Below are 16196 nucleotides of genomic sequence, written 5' to 3' on the forward strand. Positions count from 1 at the left end.
GACTCAGAAATAATATTATGTATTCTATAACTTCTTTTCAGCAGTGCTGGGGATTAAAACCCAGGGCCTCACTCAAGCTAGGCAAACCATCTACCACTGAACTACATTCCCAGCCCTAACTATATCTTCAAAGAAATACTATAAATGATACACAGTAAAAGTCAAGTGAGTAAAACAAAAAATGTTTTATGATTCGGAGGAAAGGGTTTATCCTAAAGGAAGCATACAGTATACTGGTTAAGGGAAACTATGAAACATGACCTACCTTGAAAGAATAATATGGAAAATATTATTATTATAGGAAGGAAGGAACCATAAGGCAGAAGTTAATCAAGCATCTTTAAAAAAGAAAAATAGGCCCTGTTCAACTACGACAAAGTTTCTTGTATAAGAGAGGTAGAAGCAATGTATTCCCTGAGGCTCCAAACTAGATTTAGGGTCTCTTACATGCTTTGCTTCAAATTCATAATCTGCAATTCTTCAAATCATTTAATCATACACACAGAATTGTATCTTATTTATCCATCACCGGCATCTAACACTGACCCTGACATATATTTAGTGCTCAACAATAGTGATTAAATGAAAAAAGGATGTAAGTCCAATTTATATGAAGCTAAGAGTTCTAGGCTAAAGAGTCTGAAAGTTATCCTATAGGCAATAGGGAATAATTAAAGATTAAAGCAGCATGATATGAGCAATATCATAGGAAGTTATATTAGAAATGAAAACTTGGCAGCAGAATATCATGAAGATTGAATCAAGATCTAGAATCAAGAGTTCTAGGGCTAGGGCTGGGGCTGGGGCTCAGCGGTAGCGTACTTGCCTGGCATGTGTGAGGGACTGGGTTCGATTCTCAGCACTACGAGAATCCTTGGTATTTCGTGAAATAAATAAAGGACTATCAACAACTGAAAAAAAAAAAAAAAAGAGTTCTAGCTGTAGCTGGGCCTGATGGCACATGCCTATAATCCCAGCAACTTGGGAGGCCAAGGAAGGAAGAACACAAGTTCACAGCTAGCCTCAGCAACTTAGAGACCCGGTCTCAACATTTTAAAAGGGGGAGAGATTATCAATCATCATATACTGAGTGCTGCTCAAAGGCCAAACTTTCTTGTAAAATATATTTCCGTACCTGCTCTCTTATATGGGTAGCCATAATGAGCCTTCAAAAAACCATCTTTACATGCAAAGATGTTCATTATTTATAATAAAGAAAATCTAAAGACAAATGAAATAACCGAGAACATGGAAATGGTTAAGAAAGTCATAAGACAGTTACTTCACATACTATTAGATAGACAATAAAATTAATCGTTAAAAACTGCTAACATGGGGCTGGGGATATAGCTCAGTTGGTAGAGTGCTTGCCTTGCATGGACAAAGTGCTGGGTTCAATCCCAGAACCAAAAAAAAAAAAAAAACGCTAACATGGCTAGGATATGTTCAGTGGTTTAAAAAAAAAAAAAACTAACATAGGGGCTAGACTTGTGGCTCAGTAGGAGAATACTTGCATGGCATGTGCAAGGCCCTGGATTTGATCCTCAGCATCACATATAAATAAATAAATTAAAGTAAGTAAGAAATCCATTGACAATTAAAAACTATTAAAAAAAACTAACATAGAAAGGAAATGACATATTAATACTATTGTCAAAAAAACCCATAAAAGTATGTAAAAAACTGATGTCAATTATAAAACAAAAATGTGCATTGTTTAAAAATGAGGTGATTAGGAAGATTGCAAATTGATGTTACTCTTCTAAAGGTCAATTTAACAGCAATATTATAAATTAAAGTATGTACACACTAGGATTTCCACATATCCCAGAAAAACTGTAGTGCATGGGCCAGGGAGGTATATAGGGATTTTGATCATAGCCAGAAGCACAAGTCTCCTGTTCTCTGTTATTTGAAATAAGTGTTCATATTAACTTCACGGTTGCACAGTATTCAAATAAATGAAAATCTAAGAACCTATTTATTCATTGAAAAATTGATAGATTTGGGGGCAGGGTTTTTGCTCTTTTTTTCCTATTATAAATGCATCTGCTATAAACATTCAAATATATTCTGTAGATACAAATGTGCAAGCATTTCTGTAGGATACAATACCTAAGAGTGGAACTGCTAGTTTATAGGGTATGCCAATCATAACTTAGATATTGACAAATTTCTTCCAATAGTTATATCAATTTATATTCCTATCAGCAATACATAAGAGTCTCTATTATTCTTCCACATTCTTTTTTTTTTTTTTTTTTTTTTTTTTTGGTAGCGGGGGGTGGGCAGCCGCAGGGGAGGGTAACCAGGAATTGAACAAAGGTAGGCTTAACCATTGAGCCACAGCCCTAGCCCTTTTTAAAGACAGGGTCTCACTAAGTCGCTGAAGGCCTTGCTAAAAATTACTGAGGCTGCCTTTGAACTTCCAATCCTCCAGCCTCAGCCTTCCAAGCTGCTAGGATTACAGGTGTGTGCCACCGCATTCTACTAAGATTCATTTGGGGTGTTCTATCTTGGTGAATGTTTCATGTGAACTGCGAAAGAATACATATTCTGTTCTTATTGGGCCAAGTGATGTTGTCAATTAGGTCAAGTTGGTTGATAGTGACATTCAAGTCTTTTAATCCTTACTGATGTTTGCAATAACCCAATCTTGCATTAATGACATAAACTGAGCCTAGTCTTTATATATCTATTAAATGTCTACACATGGCTGAATTCAGCTTGGCAACATTTTATTTAGGATCTTTCCATCTAATCACCAATGAGACTAGCATGTAACTTTCCTCTCTTGTATTGGCACCACTCTGTTTCAATATCAGTTACATCAGTATTACATAAATTAGCTGAAGAGTATGTTTTTGTTTGCAACACTGTGAAACTTGTATAAGATAGAAATTTTCCATTGTTTCATGTTTACAACTCAGATGCAAAACTCTGCTCCTGATGCTTTCTTTGTGGCAAGATTTTAAACTACTGTTTTAATTTATTTAATGATTATAAGATCATATATATTTTCCACCTTTTTCTTGTAATAACAATTTGTAGATTTCTACTAATATTACATTTCACCTAAAGTGTCAAATGTATTAATAAATTATCCATAATATTCTCTTTTTAATCCTATGTTTATTTTCTTTTTTCAAATCCAGTGTTATTAATTTGTGCTGCTATTTCTTCTTCTTTTTTTTTTTAATTTTGTTTTGGGTGGTGTGTTACTATTAGTTTAATTGACTAATCTTTACCCAAGGTTTGTCAATTTTAGGATTTTTTGGATTTTGTACCACGAATTGAACCTGGGTATACCTGACCCTGAACCACACCCGAGGCCTTTTTATTTTTTGAGAAAGGTTCTCACAAAGTTGCTGAGGTTGGCTTTCAACTTGAGATCCTCCTGTGGCAGGCTCCTGAGTCACTGGAATTAGAAGCATGCACCACCATGCCCAGGATTTTAGGAATTTTTATAGTACAAACTTTGACATTGTTGATGTTTCCCTTATACCTTTGTTTTCTCTTCAAAATTTGATTATTCTATTTTTATCTATTTTCTTTGGGTTTATTCAGCTGTTATAAAATTAGATTTTAGCTAATTAACTTTAAGCCTTGTTAATTTTAAAATGTAAGCACTTAAGACTAAAAATAATATTTTTATAATATGGCTCATGAAGTTTAAAATATTTAGTATTGGGCTGGGGATGTGGCTTAAGCGGTAGCGCACTCGCCTGGCATGCCTGCGGCCCGGGTTCAATCCTCAGCACCACATACAAACAAAGATGTTGTATCCGCCAAAAACTAAAAAATAAATATTAAAAAAAATTTAAAAATAAATAAATAAATAAAATATTTAGTGTAAAATATTTAACAATTTCCTTCACAACTCTTCCTTTGATATGAAAATGATTTAGAAATATTAAGTTTCCCTGTATCATAGTTATTTTATTTTACTCTACATTTTTTAGTTCCATTTTGTTCATTTCTAAATGTCGACTTCTTGTGGGGGGGTGGAATAAATGATGCTAATTCTTTCCAATTTGTTGAAGCCTGATTTATATTTAATTGTCAGGTGTTCTTTTATATTTTTTAAAAAATAATGCCTTTCCCCACCCCCTTTTCTTTTTGTGACACAGAATCTTGCTAAATTGATGTCTTTGGCCTCTGAATTTGCAATTTTGGTGCCTCAGCCTCCCAACACTGGGATTACTGGTATGTGCCATCACGCCTGGCAAGAATGCATATTATGTGGTTTCTGGTGATATAGTCTCCATATGTCCACAAGATCAAGTTTGTTAGTTGTATTATTAAATTTTTCTACATATTTATAGAATTATTTTTTCTGTTTATGCTATTGTTTCCCCTCAGGGATATGGCAAAATCTCGCCCAACAATTGTGAATCTATTTCTCCTTAAGGTTCTGTAAAGTTTTGCTTTATATTTTCAAGCTATGTGATCAAGTGTATATGATTTTAAAACTGTTAAAATTTTCATACAGTGTTCTTTATTTCTAGAAATGTGTTTTGCCTTCACTTTCAACTTTTATCTGGTATGGTACAGCCGATTCCCTCTCTTCTTTTTTTAGCAGGGTGTATTATCGTTCCCCATCATTTTAGCATCACCTTTTCTAGCCTGGCATGGTGGTACATTCCTTTAATCCCAGCAGCTGGAGAGGCTGAGACAGGAGGATCACGAGTTCAAAAGTCAGCCTCAGCAACTGTGAGGTGCTAAACAACTCAGTGAGACTCTGTCTCTAAATAAATACAAAATAGGGCTGGGGATGTGACTCAGTGGTCAAGTGCCCCTGAGTTCAATCCCTGGTACAAAAAAAAAAAAAAGACCTTTTCCATATCCCTTTTATCAGTGTGTCTCTTACAAATAAGTAGGTTGTCAGATTTTTGTTTTTGCTTCTTTGCTTGTTTGATAGTAACTTGTTCAGTATTCTAATAGTCTTTAATCTTTTTATTTTAGTTTGTTATATATGACAATAGAATGCATTATAATTCATATTACACATATACAGTCCAGTTTTTCATATCTCTGGTTATACACAAAGTAGAGTCACATCCTTCATGTCTTCTTACACGTACTTAAGATGTTCCTACCCTTATGCCCTATCCTTCCCCTTTCCCCTTCTGCCCTATCTAGAGTCCATTTAATCCTCCCATCTTTACCCCCCAACCCCTTGCCCCACAGCATATTATGGATCAGCATCCTTAAATCAGAGAAATCATTCAGCATTTGGTTTTTTGGGATTGGCTAATTTCACTTAGCATTATATTCTCCAGCTTCATCCATTCACCTGCAAATGCCTTACATCTTTTCATCCTTTAATATTCAAAAATAATTTTATATATATTTGCACTTATTTCTTGATATCATTGTGTGTGTGTGTGTGTGTTTTGTCCTACTTTTGTTTCTCTAGTTTTCTTTCTTGTCTCCCTTTAGATTGATCAAATTACTATAATTTTTTCTGCATCAATTCATTTTTCTTCCTTTACTAATCTGGAAGCTATACAATCTACTTCAATTTTCTTAATAATTATCCTAAAAAATTTCATTAATATCTATGTTTTAGAATCATTTAAAATTTTTTAAAGATAATACACAGAAATCTGCATTTCACTACATACAGACATACAGAGATAAATAACTAAAAGAAACATCTATGTAACCACTACATAGGTCAAGAAATATAATTCTGTCACCTTCCCAGAAGCATCTTTGTGCCCTATGTCAATCTCAACTCTGTCCTTACATGCCAGAACTTTGTGCAATAGAAATACTCAATAGTCCCTTATGTATTTTCCAATTTTCTTTAACCCACCCTCAGGCACCAGGGATTGAAACAAGGGATGGTTTACCACATTGAGTTTCCAAGCTTTTTTTTATTTTATTTTTTTTTTAATTTTGCGATAAGGTCTCACTAAGTTGCCAAGGTTGGCCTCAAACTTGTGATCCTCCTGTCTCTGCCTCCCCAATCACTGGGACGATAGGCATGCATGCACCACCAAGCATGGCAGTTTCCAATTTTCTTGTAGCCACATTTGGAAAGTTTTTTTAAAGTGATGGCAATTTTAATATATTTTATTAAACCTAACGTATCTAAACGCATAAAAATTTACTGATAGGATATATTACAAGTTTTAAAATGTGTTTCCCATATCTTTGAAATCCAAATGTATTTTACACTCACAACATATCTTCATGTGGATTAGTCATACTGCAACAGGCTCACTAGCCAGTGGACACTTGGCCAGTGGCCATGGTTGCCCTTCTGAAGCTCTACTCTAGAGATAATCATCATTTGCACTTGTGTGTTAAGTAATTGGATCTGTTTGTTTATTGAGCATTCTCAGATCTCTGGGGTCTTGATATATCATTACTGTCACTGTTTTAGAATTTTACATAAATGGAATAATACTATGTTTTTTTATATCTTGTTTCTTTCCTTCATCATTATGTATATGATAGTCAACTATGTTACTAAATGTAGTAACACAGTAACACTTCATTCATAGTTACTACTGTGTCACATTTTATCATTAACAAAAACCACAGTTTATCCATTATATTATTTAAGGGTATAGGAATTGTTTCCAGTTTTTAGCTACTCTTTAAAATAATTATTTAAACAATGCTGTACATGTCTTTGTTATACAAGTGAGTTCTTCAAGACTACACTTTCTAGAGGAATTGCTAGGTTGCAGGGTGTACAAACACCCCTTCAGTTTTATAAATAATAAACTAGTTTCCAAGCTGTAATGATACTAGTTTATGTACCCACTAGTAAATAAAAGTTCCTGAGCTCTATATCCTCAACAAAACTTGGCATTTTAAGACTTTAATTTTTGCCAATCTGGTCAGTAAAGAATATCTCATTGCTGGGGATGGGACTGTGGCTCAATGGTAGAGCGCTCCCCTAGCATGGGCGAGGCACTGGATTCAATCCTCAACACCACATAAAAATAAATAAATAAAATAAAGGTATTTTTAAAAAAAAAATTAATATCTCACTGTGGTTTTAATTCATATTTACTTGGTAATCAAAAGCTTTATCTTTGTCCAGACAATAGGAGGATCTTAAAATGTTTTAATTCTGATCACAATCTCTCAACTTACATACAAGATTTTTTTTTAAAGACAGAGAAAATTTTTTAATATTTATTTTATTTTATTTTATTTAGTTTTCGGCGGACACAACATCTTTGTTTGCATGTGGTGCTGAGGATCGAACCCGGGCCGCACGCATGCCAGGTGAGCGCGCTACCGCTTGAGCCACATCCCCAGTCCCACATACAAGATTTAAAATATCTTGATTTTTAAATCACCACAAATTAGATATATTACATGGTCAACACTTATCCACAAACTTCACAGTCAATACCCGTAAATTTCCATTTCTCTCTCTCAATATTCTTGGTTCTCCAAAATTCCTTCTAAGTACTCCTTTCTTTTTCTTTAGAAAATCCTTTAGTGGAACTCTATTAGTAGCAAGCACCTTCAGTTATCTCTCTGAAGACATCTTAATTTTGCCCAAGCCCCAGATATTTTCAATAGATAGACAATTCTAGATTGATAATTCCGGTTATTATCTTTCATTGCTTTGAAATTGTCTTCTGGTTTTAATTGCTCCTGTTGAGAAATTAGCTGTTTACTTGTTGCTTCTTTTTACTATGATTTTAAGATTAAAAAAAAATCTTTGAGGTTCTGAGTGTCATTATAATATGTCTTGGTGAAGGTATCTTTTCACTTAGTATTCACTGGGCCCTCTGAACCTGAATATCAATGTATTTCATCAGTTCTGGCATATTCTAAGTTAAATAATATCTTACAGAATATCATTTCTTCCCCAATCTATATATTCTTTACTTCTGGAACTACAGATTAAATGTTTGTTAGACTTCTTATTCTATGTCTTTATTCCCTATTTCATATTCTCTACCTCCTTCCTGTGCTACATTCTGGTTAATTTCTTCTTATCTACAATCCACTTAGCTTATTCTCACTTTAAGCCCTGTCTAAGAATTTTCTTTGTTTTTCATATCTGGCTTATGAATTTTAACAGTATCTTCTTCAGTCCAATATATTCTCAATCCTTAATGTCTTTAAACATAATTGTTTACTGTATCTAATTATATAAATATCTTCAGTCTCCATGAGCCTTGTTTTGTAGTTTGCTGTTAACTCATAATCCATGGTGACTTTTTTACTTTACTTTTCTTATTTTTTATTTTATTGTGAACCCATGTCCCTCAAAATTTCATCTGTACGAATTCTTTGACATCCATGTTTACAGTGCTTTCCTAGAGGCAGGAGGGACATGCATGTTACAGAGGCCTAGGTAGGCTAATATCACACTTTAAAGCTAAATTTTCAGTTTGGCCTTTTTGAGATCATACATGTAATGTGTATTCATTCCACCCGCAAATCAACTAAATGTAAGCAATGATTAAAAATTGTCTGTACCTTCCCAATTCAGGGCTCAGGGTAATTCACCTCCCAGACCATTCCCCTTCAGGGCTTCTGGCTTTCTATGAAGATCTCTCATTGATCTTTTAAGTCCTTTAATATCTGTACACTCTTAAGTCACCAAGACTGGAAGACCCCATCCCGCCAATTCAACAACTGCCAGCTCTTACAAAATCACTCTCTGTCCTTCTTTCTAGACCCCATCTGTTTCCTTAATTCACTACCAGTTCAGTCATATTTTGAAAATGAAGTTCTTTACTAGCCAGCATTTTCAAGGTTCAAAACCAAGTGAGGTCTCTCAAACTATAATCTACTTTTCAAATGTAAATGCATAACCTTAGACTGAAATTTAATAAAATCAATGCAATATTTCTAGTTTAGTTTACTTTGTAAAATGGGTATAATAACAACACTTACCTCATAGGGCACTTGTAAAAATTAAATGAGCAAATTCATACAAAGTGCTTGGCATGATGCCTGGAACACAGGAAGCATGTAAAAACTACTGGCCATCATCATCATTATTATTATTATCATGGCTGATTTGAGCTCAATATTGTAACCTATTAAATTTTGTTTTTAGCCTTGGTCTTACTATTGAACCACTGTTTTCTCCAGCAACATATATCCTATAAATTTATTACCCATGCCTTCTGTTTTTCTACCCAAATAACTGATTTGGAAAAAAATGCATATAAACTATTTCAGGTAGAACCAAGGACATATCTAGGTCTGAAAAGTCCTAGAAACATCAATCTAGTAAGACAATTTATCACTAACATGATTGTTAAAGTATACTTCTTGAGCTTATTTTGAAATTCTTTCATGTTGATATTTTTGTCAAATGATCATTGAGAAATATTATAAGAAGATCCCTGTAATGGATGTCACAGGATTTTAGATTTGCCAGTATAATTGCTTTGTAATTACATATATGTTGTATAACTTTCACTTACCAAAAATAACCATAAAAATCATTTCATCTTTTTGTACATGACTTTGGGATGGGGGTAGGTATAAAGCAAGACAAAAGATTTAGTGGCGTAATCAAGTAGTCACCAAAGTGAGTTTCAAGATAACATGGAAATCACTGAAGTTTACCTTTTGATACTGTCAAGGAGGAATACTAATACTTCCAAGAAAAATAATTATTGACATTTCTAAAATTTTCTGAAGCACCAATGTTATGCTACATTAAAACAAACTTTTTGAACAAAACATGGCCCTATTAGCTAGAAACAAAATAGAGAAGCTAAAAATACATCTGTAATCCTCTCTGGACACATGAAGATGCTCTGGACCATAGCCTTTCTCTGATAGAAGAGTCACAATACTGCTTCTTCACCTACCTCTTTTCATCTAGACAGAGAGACGCCTCTGCTCACCTATCTTAACCTGCTCTACAATGTTAACTCTCTTTCCACTAGAACACAAACTCTATAAGGACAGCAAATATGTTCTAAGTGCACAGAATAGAAATTAACATATAATAAGTACTCAATACATGATTATTGAATGAATGAATTTAACTGGTATTTAAGGATAATGCCATATTTTAAAATAAGCCCCACCCCCCAAAGAACAATTACAGATATTAAATTGTGACTAAGACAAATGTACAGTGCATGATAAAACTGACAGAAAAGACAACAAGGAATATTATGTAGCCAAGTATATATGATGACACAGAACTACGTTTGCTAACATGGAAAGAGACCCATGATATATTATTCAATAAAAAAAGGCCAGTTATACAACATCATATTTAACTCATTTTTAAAAAATATAGGGAAATATTTAGCATAATTTAGAAAAGTGATTATCTCTTAGTAGTGAGAATTTATGTAAAATGTATTTTTTTTCTTTATACTTTTCAGGGTTATTTGAATAAACATAACCAGAAAAGACTATTTTGAAATCAGAAAAAAGGGGGGGGTAAAGCTCTTTCCTTTGGTGGGGATGGGTAGGCAAGGAAAACAAAAATAAGCAACATATGACACACTTTATACCACACAGTTCCCAAGTCTAACTTAACTACATGACCCTCAGAGGTATTCTCACATCAGAGACTGACAGGTTAATGACAACTTCACACATCTTTCTCTAAGTAAAACTAGATAATCTTTATCTCTTCTAATCCTTAACACTTTTACAGTAGATCTGACTTAATGAGTTTAGTATTCCAGACAGGTGACACCATCCTCCCATTTATAAGGTGCTTTGGGATCTTTTGAAAAGGGAAATGTTATGCAAAAAAAAAAAAAAAAAAAAAAAATCAGATCAGTTCTTGCTTATTACAGAAAGTCCCTCAGGGGCTATAGGAATGGAGTCCATGCTCATTTAGAGAGGTTAGATACATCCAGATTACCATTAAAACATAGTAATAATAATTTTTATAAATCATACTAAACAGGAATTATTATGGAAAGCAGCTTATATTTTCATCTATCTAATGAAGCATTACAGATAAGCCTACAATCTATAATTTAGAACAAATATAGTTATAAAGATACTGTAGAAATTCCCTAAGAAACACAATTATTTTCTCTTGGATTACTGAATTTCTTTTCACAGAGATACATGGTTTAGGCAGAATGTAAAAGCACATTCAGATATCAGTAACCGTCCCTGACTCACCAGGAAGCAAGGCCTCTTCTTAGAAAAGAGACTAAAATTGGTTTCCTTGAGACACCTGGCCTTATGAAAAAACTCACTTTCCCTAAAATAATGAAATCATCCAATTCTAAGGAGTTCTCTATCATAAAGAGGCTCCAGGGATACCAGTTCTGCATTCAAATCCTGATGTAGCCACTGTTTTGTCATATAAATTAATGAGTATGCAAAAAGTGCACAGAACACTCCCAGGTACAATAAATGCTGGTATTATTGTTATGCACATGCAAATGGTGAAAATGAAAGACAAAAACCTGCTATGAATACAGGGAAATCACTTAATTTCTCCAAGATTCAATTTGCCTTTTTCTAAACAAGAAGTTTATATCATACCTCACCTAGTTGTATCCTCTATAATGGAGGAAGTGTCAAGCAGCCAGGCAGTATGCTCTGAAAAATTACTCCCAAAAAACTTCTCAAAAAAGGCTGTGTTCTCCTGATGCTAGTCCCTCAATATACTGTCAGGTTTTAACACAAAACCAAAGACTTACAAGTCAAATAAGCTTAAGAAACACTGCATATACTATAACAAACTCATGGGGAATCTCAAAGCATATTAATATTTTTAAAGGCTCCGAGAAATTTGGCAAAACTTATTTAGCCTACCATTTCTCAAACTCGCTTTTGACCCAGGACAATTTAGTGTTTGTTTTGCTTTTCTACTAGCTATGTCATTTCACTTCTCCAAAATTCAATTTTCTCATCTATGAAAGGGATAATGACAACTACCTGATAAAACTATTCAAAAGGGAAAAGAGAATGAAAAGCATCAAACATAAGTACAATGTTCAGGTTAAGGAAATGCTGAAATCCCTTCCTCAAATCCTCAGTCCCACCCATGTTAAGCCTTGCAGCAGGCATGCACTTCATCATCTTCCATAGGTCGCAAAGAAACAGTTACGGCCCCTACCTTCATTGTACCTTGGAAGCAAAAGTTAAGAAAGTCTCTTCAGAAAGGTGACATTTAAACTGGGATGTGAAAGGTGAAAAATAAACTAACTACTCTGCCTTATCTTACCACCTCTGTGACCCTGGCTTATCTTCAACAATCATTTTGGTCTCTACTACTCTCCATTACCCTCAGTGGGCTAATTGACCTCTGCTTATAAACACAGCATTAGGTCTCTCAATGGGCAGAAGAGGAAGCCACACAACCTCATTTGACTTAGTACCTCTCTACCTATTCCTTTTATATTTGCCACCATTATAGATAGTTCAAAGAATAGCCAGCCTTTCAAAGGTAGGGTTCTCAGAAGTAGAATATGCACTTACTTTCTAGAAAGATCAGTTTTAAATGGAATTTTCCATTCATTCAAATGCAGTAATTACAGTGTAGTGATTTTATTAAAAGTCATATTACTTATGATATTTCTTTTATATCTTGAAAAATCACTTGTTATTGTTCAGATATGGTTTCCTTGTAGCAATATGCTAGCATATATGTATATGATATACAAATGCACAGATGAACAATAAATGGGAAGCTTTACAATTGTGGGTTAAATAATATCACCAGTGAATGAAGGTATAATGGGTAGACTGTGCTTTTTCTCAAAGGGCTTAACAAATGTTCTTTTAATGCCTATAATTTAATATTTTTCTGCCCATGGACTAATAACTTTTTGAAGTAATTTGTGCATGTCTCTTTAAGTGAGAATGTTTCTATGGCAAAATAAGGGCAGCTCCAACTAACTCTACTATTTTTAAAGTAATATACTTCTTGTGTTCATAATTTAAAAGTGCGAATTAGTTTCCTAAAGAAAAGATTTAGGGAGGTAATAAAATCCCTTAATTTACACAAAACGTAACTACATACATTTTTAGTTGGAAACATTAAAATATTATGCAGAATGATACCCAAATTCCTAAGTGATTGAAAATACCATTTATTATTTTACTATAAACATTTATAGCTGTGTAATAAACATATTTACATAAGGCTAGTGACTTCATATGTAAAATTGTGTTCTACCATGCATACTGTAAATAGGAGTACTTTTAATGGTACAGCAATAAAGACAATATCACTTCTTGAGATCATTTTTTAAGAAGTGTTTTCAAAATATGAATAAAGGGGGAAATCTTAAAATATGTGATAATAGGGATCAGGGAGGTGAAAAGGTAACAAATGTTTTTAATTAAAATTTTTGGAGAGGGCAGGATTACTAGCTCAGTGGTAGAGTACTTGCCTAGCAAATGTGAGGCACTGGGTTCAATCCTCAGCACCACAAAAAAATAAAATAAAGGTATTGTGTCCACCTACAACTAAAAAGTATAACTTAAAAAAAAAAAAAACACTTTGGAGAAATGATCAGGAGGACCAAGGAGAAAGAAATCTAGCAGAATCTCTGAAACATCTCTTATTTGCCTTCTGATACCTGAGATCCCCTGAAATTAAAATGCTGCTCTGAAGAATCTCAATAGACTTTCACTGTGTCACACATGTTTAATATCATCAATTTTTTTAATAAAGGTGAAGCTAAGGAAGCTCGGTGTATCTTCATAATTTAAAACCATAAACAACTTTCAAGAAATTTAACTGTATACTTTTAAAAATCATGGAACATACTGAACAAAAATTACAATGGAATTGGGCAGGCATACCAACCAAAAGCATTTCCAGATGGCTAAGAATTCATTGAAACAAGAATTACAGAAGTATATTCAAAGCAATATTCTGTCTTTGATAATTTAGAGGCAGCCATGATAACCACTATTTGTACATGACAGTCATATGAAATAATAAACCTTGCTAGCTATAAACATTACCAAATTCTGACACTATTGATTTATTATGTCTAACAGTGACATCAAACCAAACAACTGACAGAAACAATGTTACAGCTTTAAGAGCAGTTTGTCAACGATTAATACTGCCAAACGGGGTTTAGCTTTATGCTGGGACCGCTTGTCTAGCAGTTGTCAATCCAAGCAAAAATTACTACTGCCACACGTCTGCTAACACAGGCCCGAGGCGCCGCTCTGTTAGCCCTCATTACCCCGATCACTGCAAATACAGATGCAAGGCCAGTCCCTATTTAATATGCATGTTAATTATGCAAATTATTAATTGGGCTGGTGCTTGAGGACTTGTGTTTATGCCCAGATTAGAGTCAATAACTGTATCACACAGCATTTTAAGCCTGACCTGTGACAGAAATAAAGCTGTGCACAAAGCAACATTTTTCTCATACTCTTCTAATTCAGAACACTAGCTCCATACAGAGTATTTCACAGTATTTCAAAAAGAGGTCCCAGTTGGGACACAGAAACCACAGAATACATCTTTTATTAGTAAATTTATTTGTTAATATTTTCACCTGATATTGCTCATAATTATTTATAACATTCATTAAATTACCAAGTCCATTGTTTCCATAGCAAAAATACTGAATGCACTATGTATTAAAATATATTTTTATAGTTACTTTTTTTCCATTAAGACTGTGGTTTGGTCCTATTTATATTACATGTCCATAAAAACTGTATGACATGATATTATGTTGTAAATTTTTTTTTACTTAAAAAAAAAATCATATAGATTTAAACCTCCAAAGATAGAGAGCAAAGCTATAAGGTTTTTCCAATTAAAATTTACAGCAGACAATGTTGTAAATTTTATACAGTTGTAATGCTTGCTGCAGTTGTACTGAAATGGGAACTATTGATCAGTATGATTTCCCAGGATACATGAAGGGGGAACAAGGTATTGCACAAACAGAAACAAAACTTTCATTTGTAAAGCTTTCTATTAGACTTTACTGCCCTCATTTGGTTCTAGATGCATCTATCTAAACAGAGGGGAAAATGACATTCTCCCCAAAGAATTACAAGGAAAACCAAACCAAAACCAAATTAAAATAACAACAGCAAAGAAAATAACCATACTCATTTAATTAAAAGTAATACTGTGCTCTAGTAAAAGCACAGTTTTTATATTCTGTCAAGATGATATTCATAATTTGATAAAAGAGTATTTATCCTCTTAAGGAATTTTTTAAAAAGAAAAAAAAATTACCTTTAAAAAACAGTTAATCAAGATCAATGAAAATAACCCTAGTAAACCATATATCAACAGAAAGCACTAATACTAATTTATAATAGAATAAATATTAAAAGAAATTTATATGAATGTTCAAGTGCCTTATAAATTTTGTAAATATAGTTATTAGATTTGTAATGTTTAAACTATTGGCATAAGGAAACTGAAAAATTAGGTCACTGCAAAAACATGTAAATAAAGATATCACAGACTCCATGAAATCAGCTATAACGCTTTCTTGGACTGATTCTCAATTAAAATCAAACTAAAATTATGATCTTATCATGCCTGGTTTTGTTGCAAGGTCTTCCTGATGACATCTCTAACTTTTCCTGATATATAAGTAATCTAGCATGAATCAACTATAAATTAATTAACCACTGAGTTGTTGGTGGTTGATTAACTAAGTGAATCAACTTCTGAAAGACAGAATTCACGTAAAGCGCATTTCATGAAGATAAGCCAGAAAGACAAAACTAAAATGACTTATTTGACTTACTCATACCTGCTGATACAATCTAGCTTACTGATAAGGAAAATACGTAGTATTTACAAAACACTCACTTTTTCTCAGGCTCTTTTCATAATATCCTGATAAATATTATCTACATTTTTAATAATCAGAAAACCTAATCTCAAAAAATTCAGTGACTAGTCAAAGCCATAACTGTAATAAATAGCAAACTGGGAATTTGGAACCCAGGGCAATGTGGCATCAAAATACAAGTTCCTTTAGCCCATGCTACTTTTCACATGTACTGAATGACAATGATTCTAATGCTTACAAGTCTTAAGTACAAATTAACATGACTATGAAAATAGGGGCAGAAGGCAATAACATTTTAGTCTTTTTGGAAAATATGACACAATTGAATTACCTGGCTATTTGAATGATATGCATCAAGCTCAATTCATTCACTAAAATTATAAAAATATATTTAGATCACTAAGGAGAAATGTTAATTTCTACAACTAGTGGAATTTTTAACTAATAATTTTGCAAATACCAAAAGAT

The 16196-nt window shown here is 33.3% G+C and overlaps 1 protein-coding gene across 1 annotated transcript in view; it reads right to left on the reverse strand.

The window, feature by feature from the left end:
• The window catches only part of Pbx3 (PBX homeobox 3), a 205978-nt gene that overhangs the window by 90231 nt on the left and 99551 nt on the right, over positions 1 to 16196 (reverse strand). The window lies entirely within an intron of this gene.

Source organism: Callospermophilus lateralis, chromosome 2 (genome assembly GCF_048772815.1).
Source record: "Callospermophilus lateralis isolate mCalLat2 chromosome 2, mCalLat2.hap1, whole genome shotgun sequence".
Taxonomy (NCBI): Eukaryota; Metazoa; Chordata; class Mammalia; order Rodentia; family Sciuridae; genus Callospermophilus; species Callospermophilus lateralis.